The following is a 10,529-nucleotide window of genomic DNA, read 5'->3' on the forward strand; positions in this document are numbered from 1 at the left end:
AATTGTCCCTTTGGGGCAGGGATGGATAGGAAATATTTGAATCCGATTGTATTTCATTTAAATTAAGTATTAAGTATAAATATTAAGTAGTATACCAATGAACGGAACTATTCCTATTTTATCGAAGCTCAGGAATCAAGGAAGTTTTTCCTACAGATTCTGATGACTCTAGAAGTTTTGATTTGATTATGATCCAAAGAAAAAAAAAATCAAATCAAATAATAGAATCATTCCATGATGAAAATAGAATAAGAATAACCATCCATTTTTTGTGCATAGTGTGTATACACCACGCAATCGAAATATCAAAAAAATCCATGGGACGATTCATGAATTTGTAATAGATTGTGGGGTAGCTCATGAGAGGAATTGTTGTTGAGAAATCTGAAACTAGAAAGGAATTTTGGAATTCCTATGGAACCATAATAGTCTAAATGTAACCATAGTATAAAATAGGGTCAGTTGACTTGTTCCAATTCATTGGTTTAATCCAGTATAAATCTAAGAATAAGACGGGATCGTCTTCTTGACAAACATGAATAGATAGATTCTATCTATTTTTTTTTAATCTTTTTAATAAGATAAGAAAAAGATAAGAAAAAAAATGTTTTTTTATCCCTCGATCCTCGAGGGAAGATCTTTCTTTAATGAAAAGTTTTCTATTTTCTATTTAGAATTGATTGGTCATACCTGTATTGCAATAATACAATAATATGAATGACTCGCTATTCACTCGGTTTCTGGGTCATAATCATAAGATTATGTAGGAGAGATGGCCGAGTGGTTCAAGGCGTAGCATTGGAACTGCTATGTAGGCTTTTGTTTACCGAGGGTTCGAATCCCTCTCTCTCCGTACCTTCACCTAATTCACCAACGGTACCGACTACAATGTATCAAATCAAATAACAATTGATACGAGTATTCCAATCGTACTTTATTTGATATAGATTCTCTATTCCTAATTGCTGTGGTATGGAAAATACCGGAACGGAAAGAATGGACAAGGAATAAAAATCTCACCGCTGATCCATTTGTAATACGTGAATGGGAGAAAAATCCGGATCAAACCTCTTAGATCTATTTACTTCGGCGAAAGAAAAAAAAGGGGCTTGTCCAAAGCTTTGTTATTTTAGTTAGGTTCAAGTCTGACGGGAATAATATTCTACGACTAGCAACTCATTGATTTTCAAACCGATCCACTTAATATCTATTATTTGATTTACTAATCCTTTATATTGGGATGAATAAAGACTCAAATGTTTTGCCAACTCCTCGTGGGGGGATGAATCCATATAATTTTGAATCAGAGCTCTGGATCTTTGTTCATCCCTCATAGTAATAATATCTTGGGGTTTGCAGCGATAACTTGGGATATCTACTATACGGCCATTAACTAAAATATGTCTATGATTAACTAATTGCCTGGCTCCCGGAATGGTCGAAGCCATACCCAATCGAAAAAGGATGTTATCCAAACGCATCTCAAGTAGTTGTAGTAAAACCTGACCTGTTGACCCTTTGGCTTTCCCAGCAATACGAACATATCTAAGTAATTGTTGCTCTGTCAGACCATAATGAAAACGCAATTTTTGTTTTTCTTCTAGACGAATACGATATTGAGATCTTTTCCCGGAACGCGATTGGTTTCTAAGATCACTTCCGGATCTAGGTCTTTTCCTAGTGAGTCCCGGTAAAGCCCCTAGACGGCGTATTTTTTTGAAACGAGGCCCTCGGTAACGAGACATAAAGACTCCTTAATTTTATTGAAATTTCATTTTACAGAATAAACCTAAATTAATACTGAACTAAACGATAAACGAAGCTAAATCCACTGAAGTACTACAAAGAGGAATAAGATGAATTGTATCAATATCCGTATTATTTTGTATATTGTATATATGGGAAGTTAAGGATCCTTTTCTTGATTTGTTCTGTATAGATCAAACGGCTCCAATCCGTTTTTTATTCTTTATTCATAGTTGGAAGTTCCCGCGACATAACATAATAGATCGGTAACCCGACATTTGGAGAAAAAAAAGGGGGGGGTCTTCTCAATATTCCTTGGTCTCAAGGAAAGATGATCAATCCTGATAAAAAAAAAAAAATAGAACAAATAGAGAAAGCCGACTATCGGAATCGAACCGATGACCATCGCATTACAAATGCGGTGCTCTAACCTCTGAGCTAAGCGGGCTCATATAACAGAAATAGTGCGTGAATAGGAATTCGGGAAACTATTGGGATCTTAGTTAGCTATTAGCTATTAATAATTATTAATATTAATTATTATAAATTATTATAACATATTAATTAATATTAATAATTATTAATATAATATGAATTTTGATTTTATTTTTGATTATTTTCTATTTGATTATTTATTTTTGATTATTTCATTTATTAGTAGTCACTAGCACTAGAATTTTTTTTTTTCATTCAAATCAAATTTAAAAAACGCAAAATAATACTATATACATATGAAATAATTCTATATTCTATTATAGAATAGAATATAACTATTAGTTATAGCAGTTATAGCAGATTATATGAATTCTATTTCTATTAGAGTGTAGTTCCTAAGGAAAGGATAAGATAAGGATGCAATCCAGATCCTACTGAGATATTCCTTTTGTTTCATTCGGAAAGGGAGGAGATAGGACGAAAAAAAAAAAAAGAAGAATGAATATCGACCGTTCCAGTATTCCAAACTGCGCGGGAAAAATGAGAGGGGGGGGGAACATCTATATGTGGGATATATCCATCCATATTGAATTGCAGATACATCAATGATAGAATCATTTCTGATTGGACCAAATAATGGAATGGTCCTCCAATAGATATGAAAGAAGATGGGCAAGAAATAAAATAGGAGCAGACACTTTTTCGATATAGGAATCAGTATCTAATGAATTCAATGGTTCCAACATAAATGAAAGAAGGGGATGGGATCACAATGAGATCGAGATCTCATAAGGGGGATATGGCGAAATTGGTAGACGCTACGGGCTTGATTGGGTTGAGCCTTGGTATGGAAACCTACTAAGTGGTAACTTCCAAATTCAGAGAAACCCTGGAATTAAAAATGGGCAATCCTGAGCCAAATCCAGTTTTCTGAAAACAAGGGTTCAGAAAGCGAGAATCAAAAGAAGGTAGGTGCAGAGACTCAATGGAAGCTGTTCTAACGAACGGGGTTGACTACATTGGTAGAGGAATCCTTCTATCAAAACTCCAGAAAGGATGACCTTATTTAAGTACATAGACGTACTTAAATATCAAATGATTAATCACGACCCGAATCCGGATTTTTTGATTATTTATATGAAAAATTGCAGAATTCTTGCTAAATTAAATCGATTCCAAAAGGAAGAATCGAAGATTCAGTGATCAAATCATTTACTCCAGAGTCTGAAAGATCTTTTGAAGAACTGATTAATCGGACGAGAATAAAGATAGAGTCCCATTCTACATGTCAATACCGACAACAATGAAATTTATAGTAAGAGGAAAATCCGTCGACTTTTGAAATCATGAGGGTTCAAGTCCCTCTATCCCCAATAAAAAAAAAAAGGCCTATTTTATTCCATTCCCTAACCATTTATCCTCTTTTTTCGTCAGTGGTTCAAAATGAGCTTAGCTATGTTTCTCACTCACTCTACTCTTTCACAAATGGATCCGACCAGAAATCTTTCTCTCTTATCACAAGTCTTGTGATAGATATGATCTACGTACAAATGAACATATATGGCAAGGAATCTCCATTATTGAATCATTCACAGTCCATATCATTACTCTTACACTTACAAAGTCTTCTTTTTGAAGATCCAAGAAATTCCAAGGCTGAGGTAAGATTTTCTAATGTTTTTTGAGTCCCTTTAATTGACATAGACCCAAGCCCTCTAGTAGGATGATGCGTCGGGGATGGTCGGGATAGCTCAGCTGGTAGAGCAGAGGACTGAAAATCCTCGTGTCGCCAGTTCAAATCTGGTTCCTGGCACGTGGTTAATATATCGAATAGATACTCATACAAATGAATCGATATGGATCGGGATCCATATTCTATTCGTTAATAGTCTAGATCATGATACATACTTATCCATCTAGGGATATATCTAGATCCCCCATTTTTTTTTTTGATGGGTAAAGAAAAGAATTAGATTCTGTTCCCTCTTCTTTTTTGTTTGTTCATACTGTACCTGCTCTCGCTCAAAAAGAATGTTAATACTTCATACATATTTGAATTGAAGTTAGTTGGCTGAAAACCCAAAAGTCTAGTCTAGAGAGGAATCGAAGGGTAGGAATAGACAGGATTCATTTCAGATACAGTACAAAGAAAATCTGATCCCCTTTTCATTTCTGAATTTTGAGTTCATAATTTCATATTTTCTTTCATATTCTATTTCTTCACTTTCTCTTTCTTCACTCCCTCCTACGTGACTTTTCGGGGCCCATCTAAGTGATGTGCGCGGTACAAAGTTCATGGTGCAGAACTCTTTTGATTCATCCTATTGGCTTTGCTCATCCGAAATGGATATCTTCCAAATTGGGGAATATCAATGAAGCCCCTTTAGTAGCCCATTCATAATACTGAGATGAGAGTCCAGTTATTCTGTTTCATCTAGAACAGAACATAAAAAGATTCCTTGAATATCTGGAGTCGTAGAAGTGAATATTAGTTTCTTATCATTCAATGAGCATCTTGTATTTCATAGAAATTGGGGGCAATATAATCCTTACGTAGGGGCCAGCCTATCCAACTTTCAGGCATCAAGATACGTTTCAGGCGTGGATGATTTTCATAAGAGATTCCCAACATATCATAAGATTCCCGTTCTTGAAAATCAGCACTTTTCCAAATCCAGAAAACAGACGGGATTCTAGGATTCCTCCTTGGGGCAAATACTTTTATGCATACCTCTTCGGGTTGATCCACACCATACTGTATTCTCGTAAGATGATACACACTAGCTAACAACCCGCCCGGTGCTACATCATAAGCACACTGGGAACGTAGATAATTGTAACCATATACATATGAAATGACAGCAATGGAGTACCAATCCTCGGGCTTTATTTGTAAAGTCTCTATTCCTTGGTAATCGAAGCCCAAAGATCTATGCACTAGCTCATGCTTGACTAGCCAAGCAGATAAACGACCTTGCATCTTCTTGATCTCTCCCACATTTGTATTTGTATGAGTATTTCACATTTACGATGAAATTTATGAAGATTTACCCGCTGTTTGTTATTCTGCACAAAAGCATCCTGCCTAATTCACTAATTCGTGGGAAGATACTGAACTTTTGTATTTGAAAGATGTTTCAGTTTCAGGAGGTATTTCTGAAGTAGATGGAGATTTATAGAGTAATCCTTGATCGTAATTTCCAGTATGAGTACTGCGTCCAACATGAAACTTGTGATTGGTAGTAAAATATCGATTTTCCTGTTGAGACCCAATTTGATCTTCATAGATTTCTCGAGATACTTTCTTACGAAGTTTCGTTATAGCATCTATAACTGCCTCTGGTTTGGGTGGGCAGCCCGGCAAATAGACATCCACAGGAATTAGCTTATCGACTCCCCGAACGGTACTATAAGAATCCGTACTGAACATCCCTCCTGTAATAGTACAAGCTCCCATCGCAATGACATATTTTGGTTCAGGCATTTGCTCATATAATCTCACTAAGGAAGGCGCCATTTTCATTGTTACTGTGCCGGCTGTTAAAATGAGGTCTGCTTGCCTAGGACTCGATCTTGGTACCAATCCATAACGATCAAAGTCGAATCGCGAGCCTATTAATGAAGCAAATTCAATGAAGCAACAACTGGTACCATAGAGAAGCGGCCATAAACTGGAGAGTCTTGACCAATTCGAAAGATCATTCGATGTAGTTGAAATAACTGAATTTTGGGTTGTTTGGTCAAGTAACGGAAACTCAATAGAATTAATAACTGTCTCAATGTAATCTTTTCTTTGTTTTTGATTTTGATTGTCTGAATATTCAGGAGCTAAGACCATTCCAATGCTCCTTTTCGCCATGCATAAACTGAACCAACAATTGGGATAAGCACGAAAATGAAAGCTTCTATAAATACAGATACACCCAATACATCGAAACTCATTGCCCATGGATAAAGAAAGACCGTTTCAACATCAAAAACAACAAAAACTAGAGCAAACATGTAATAGCGAATTCGGAATTGTAACCAAGCATCCCCCATTGGTTCTATACCCGATTCATAACTAGAGAGTTTCTCTGGTCCTTCACTAATCGGGGCTAAAACTCCCGAAATTAGAAATGCTAAAATAGGAATAAGACTTGATATTATTAGAAATGCCCAGAAAATATCATATTCGTAAAGCAGAAACATAGATGCACTCTCATGAATGTGGAATATACCGAATTAGTCGATTCAAATTGGAATTGTCAATTCATCCATAACTGCTTAGTCGAAACAACAATTTTGATCGAACCACATAGTTGAGTTTGTTTGCTGCGGGTCATGCCTCGTTTCAAGATTCATCCAATAGAATCCCACTTACCCTTTCTTCAATTCTATTTAGATATGGTGTAGACATATTATGTTCTTGTACAAATAAGACTCTCTCACTTTACCTTGGGTTTTCTATAAAAAAAAAAATAAATGAAAGAATATTTTCATTTTCATCAAAAATGAATAAAAAAAAGATTAATTCAATATTAATTATATTATCTATAATTATGTGAAAATAAAATGGAAATATTCCATTTTCAATGAAAATATTCAATGAATATAATATAATAATATAATAAAATCAAAGAAGAGGTCTGGCTCATTTTTTTTTTCTCTTTTGTAGTAGAATGCCTAGCTCGGGATTTAGGGTATATTCTACTCGGTTGGCGTTGGTGTATTCTTTTCATTAAGATCGGGGTATAGAATCATTGTTTCTATTGATTCGATATGAATACATAAACAGAAACAGAATGCATCGACCAATTAGACTCTCTCCTTGTCCCAGATTTATACTTAATTGATTTGATTCAATCTTCAATCTGTTGAATTATGAGGAACCCTTACATAGAACAACTCATGGGTTCCTATACCCAAATTAGATACTTTTGACCTGTACTATCCCGACAGGACCCCCCAGAAACAATCGAGTTATTTAAATCGAGTTAAAAGTCTTGAAAGAGTCATCCTATTTCGGACCCATTTCTAGTACCCAAAATCGCTATTTGGAATGACTCGAAATACTTATTAATGTAATAACACCTAGTAAGACCAACCAATGGGTTAGGTTTCGTGACAATCAAAAGAGGTTTCGTTTGAAGCAAACCCACACAATGGAGCGTACCACAATGGTAGAGTCGGCCGAATCATAAATTATCTACAGAAGATAGCTCTGATGGAATCACGCGTTGTCGAACAATTCGACAGACCAAATCCCCAAAAACACTCATAGAAATAGAAGAGAGCACAAACGTTGATACCTTTAGGACCAATTCATTATTTCTGAAACAATGAATTTGGGTTGTTGTTCCACCAAAGAGCGATCAGTCGGGGGATTGGATTCCTAACTCATCCAAGTTCAAACAGACCCCTAATCTTCTTGCATAAAGTCTGCATCGGTAGAATCGACAGAATTGAAATGATGAGCAATTGGATTGGAGTAGGTTGGGATACAAAAAAATAAGTATTGTACAGAAAGATAAAAATAACTAAACTACTTGCTTTGCCTTTGCTAGGCCGGCTATACGAAGAAAAGTCTAGTCTATTTTACAATGTTTACAATGAAACTTACCGAAGAGCTTTCTTTTTGAAACTCTGGCTTTTCTACAAATACAAGAACAGGTCCTAGATCCGTGTGACTTACTATTACTATTAGATTCGATTTTGTTGGGTCAGGTTGGGGTTTTTGGCTAGGCTCGTGTTATGATTTTGACTTCATAATCAATTGGCTTGGGTATACCAAACCAAAGAAAAGGTGTATCACTCAATCTTTGATCATGGACAAGAAAAAGAGGAAACAAGCCATATGTCATTCCCCCACGAAAATGAATGAAGAAGAATTGGTTTGGGTATTCGAGATTCGAAAATACCGATCCGGTTGGATCCATTGGAATGAATTATTTTTTTTTTTTCATTTTCATGCCCCGAGGGATCGCCGTGAGCATGTGGAAATGATTCCATTTCCATGGACCAACCCACTGGCCATCTGCAAGCACGCACTAATGAGGAAACGAAAACTATACAAAAATGCAAAAATGTATAGGGCTATACGGACTCGAACCGTAGACTTTCTCGGTAAAACAGATCAAACTGATTATTATCGAAATGATTCGAACTGTTTCAAAGACCCAACATGCATTTTTTCGCATTGGGCTCTTTCATCAACTGATAGAAAGATCAGTTGAGTCCACCATATTTTTTCTTGACAGGAAGATAACGAGATGGCTCCATGTGCTCTGGATTCATTATTTGTATTCTGATCCAGGAGCAATACCAAAGTGTTTCAAAGAAGGGTTACCTTGACGTAGGTCTGCCTCCGGCCTAGATCAACCTAAGATAGAGTCTCTATCGCTCCGCTCCAACAGTCAAATAGGGTACTTCATACACCTTAAAGCTCATAGGACGAAAAGAGGTTGTTTTGAGGTCCTTATACTCATTATGCCTAGCATTGAATAGACTGGGTATTCACCTTATCAATGATCAAATCAATGATGGGTTCCGTTTGGCACATAAATTGGTGCTTGAATCGGACCGAATCAAATATTTGTCAGGCTACTGTTCTCTTGTTCCTTCGAATCCATGGAGTAAGACATCGATTTCTCCATAGAATCAATTCTGTTGATTGCATGATGGACTCCCCTGAAAAAGCATTGGCGCACGTGTAAACGAGGTGCTCTACCTAACTGAGCTATAGCCCTTGTCATAGATATCTTAACATCTAGAGAATTTATTGTCAAGATGGATATTCCATGATCCCACATGATAGCTCTCTGATCCTTTTCCTGCCAAGGATTGGTATTGCTTAGAAGTAAGATTCCATCTATAATTCCCGATGTGATGGGTCCCATTTTTTTTTTTTTCTTTATGATGATAAATGACCTACTTAACCCAGTGGTTAGAGTATTGCTTTCATACGGCAGGAGTCATTGGTTCAAATCCAATAGTAGGTAGAGCTTATTAGATACCGGAGTCGATGGTCTCTAATAAGTTTTTCTACCCACCTTCTTTTCTTTTTTTTTTTTTTCGTTGCATCAGATTACACTTGATTGTATCCAATTGGCGGAATCCAAATATGGTGTATAAGCAGAACTTCTTTTGATTATTCTGATGCAACGATTAGTACGAAATAACATTGATAGCCTCTACTCGTGTCCTAGCTCTTCGGAGAGCTAGATTCGCCTCAATTTCTTGTCTCTTGCCTTCAGCTCTACTCAAGCTAGCTTCGGCTATTTCAAGAGTTCGCTGAGCTTCTTGCGGATCAATGTCACTACCCCTCTCCGCATCATTTACTAAAATGGTGATCTCATTATTGCCTATTCTAGCGAAACCACCCATCAGAGCCATCGTTAACCATTGGTCGTCGAGGCGTATTCTCAAAATACCTATATCTACAGCTGTGGCAATAGGGGCGTGATTTGGTAATACGCCAATTTGGCCACTATTCGTAGATAAAATAATTTCTTTCACCTCTGAATCCCAAATAATTCGATTAGGAGTCAGTACACAAAGATTTAAGGTCATTTCTTCAATTTGCTCTCCACATCTAAGTTCATAGCCTTCGCGGTAGCTTCATCGATGTTACCCACCAAATAAAAGGCCTGCTCGGGAAGACCATCTAATTCTCCGGAAAGGATCAGTTGAAATCCCCTAATTGTTTCTGCGAGACCAACATATTTCCCTGGAGAACCAGTAAATACTTCTGCTACGAAGAAGGGTTGTGATAAGAAACGCTCAATTTTTCGTGCTCTTGCTACGGTTAAACGATCTTCTTCGGATAATTCGTCCGACCCAAGGATAGCTATAATGTCCTGAAGTTCTTTGTAACGTTGTGAAGTTTGCTTAACTCTTTGCGCAGTTTCATAATGTTCCTCGCCAACGATCCTAGGTTGGAGCATAGTTGACGTTGAATCTAAAGGATCTACTGCTGGATAGATACCTTTGGCAGCTAATCCTCTTGATAGTACAGTAGTAGCATCTAAATGTGCAAATGTCGTAGCAGGGGCAGGGTCGGTCAAATCGTCAGCAGGTACATAAACTGCTTGAATAGAAGTTATAGATCCCTCTTTGGTAGAAGTAATTCTTTCTTGTAAAGAACCCATTTCTGTACTAAGGGTAGGTTGATAACCCACAGCAGAAGGCATTCTACCTAACAAGGCGGATACTTCTGATCCTGCTTGGACGAAACGGAAGATATTGTCGATAAATAGAAGTACGTCTTGTTCATTAACATCCCGGAAATATTCCGCCATGGTTAGGGCAGTTAAACCAACTCTCATACGAGCTCCCGGCGGTTCATTCATCTGACCATGGACTAGAGC

General features: G+C 36.9%; 3 non-coding genes across 3 annotated transcripts; 2 read left to right on the plus strand and 1 right to left on the minus strand.

Annotated features, from left to right (window-relative positions):
- The first annotated feature begins 766 nt into the window (after positions 1 to 766).
- On the plus strand, positions 767 to 853 carry TRNAS-GGA (transfer RNA serine (anticodon GGA)). Its single transcript has one exon. It is a non-coding gene; the product is annotated as a tRNA-Ser (tRNA).
- Positions 854 to 2,121: 1,268 nt separating this feature from the next.
- TRNAT-UGU (transfer RNA threonine (anticodon UGU)) lies at positions 2,122 to 2,194 on the minus strand. The gene has a single exon. It is a non-coding gene; the product is annotated as a tRNA-Thr (tRNA).
- Positions 2,195 to 3,921: 1,727 nt separating this feature from the next.
- Positions 3,922 to 3,994, plus strand: TRNAF-GAA (transfer RNA phenylalanine (anticodon GAA)). The gene has a single exon. It is a non-coding gene; the product is annotated as a tRNA-Phe (tRNA).
- The last annotated feature ends 6,535 nt before the right edge of the window (positions 3,995 to 10,529 follow it).

Source organism: Tasmannia lanceolata, unplaced genomic scaffold, assembly GCF_043159265.1.
Source record: "Tasmannia lanceolata isolate RefF3 unplaced genomic scaffold, GAP_Taslan_0.1 ptg000584l, whole genome shotgun sequence".
Taxonomy (NCBI): Eukaryota; Viridiplantae; Streptophyta; class Magnoliopsida; order Canellales; family Winteraceae; genus Tasmannia; species Tasmannia lanceolata.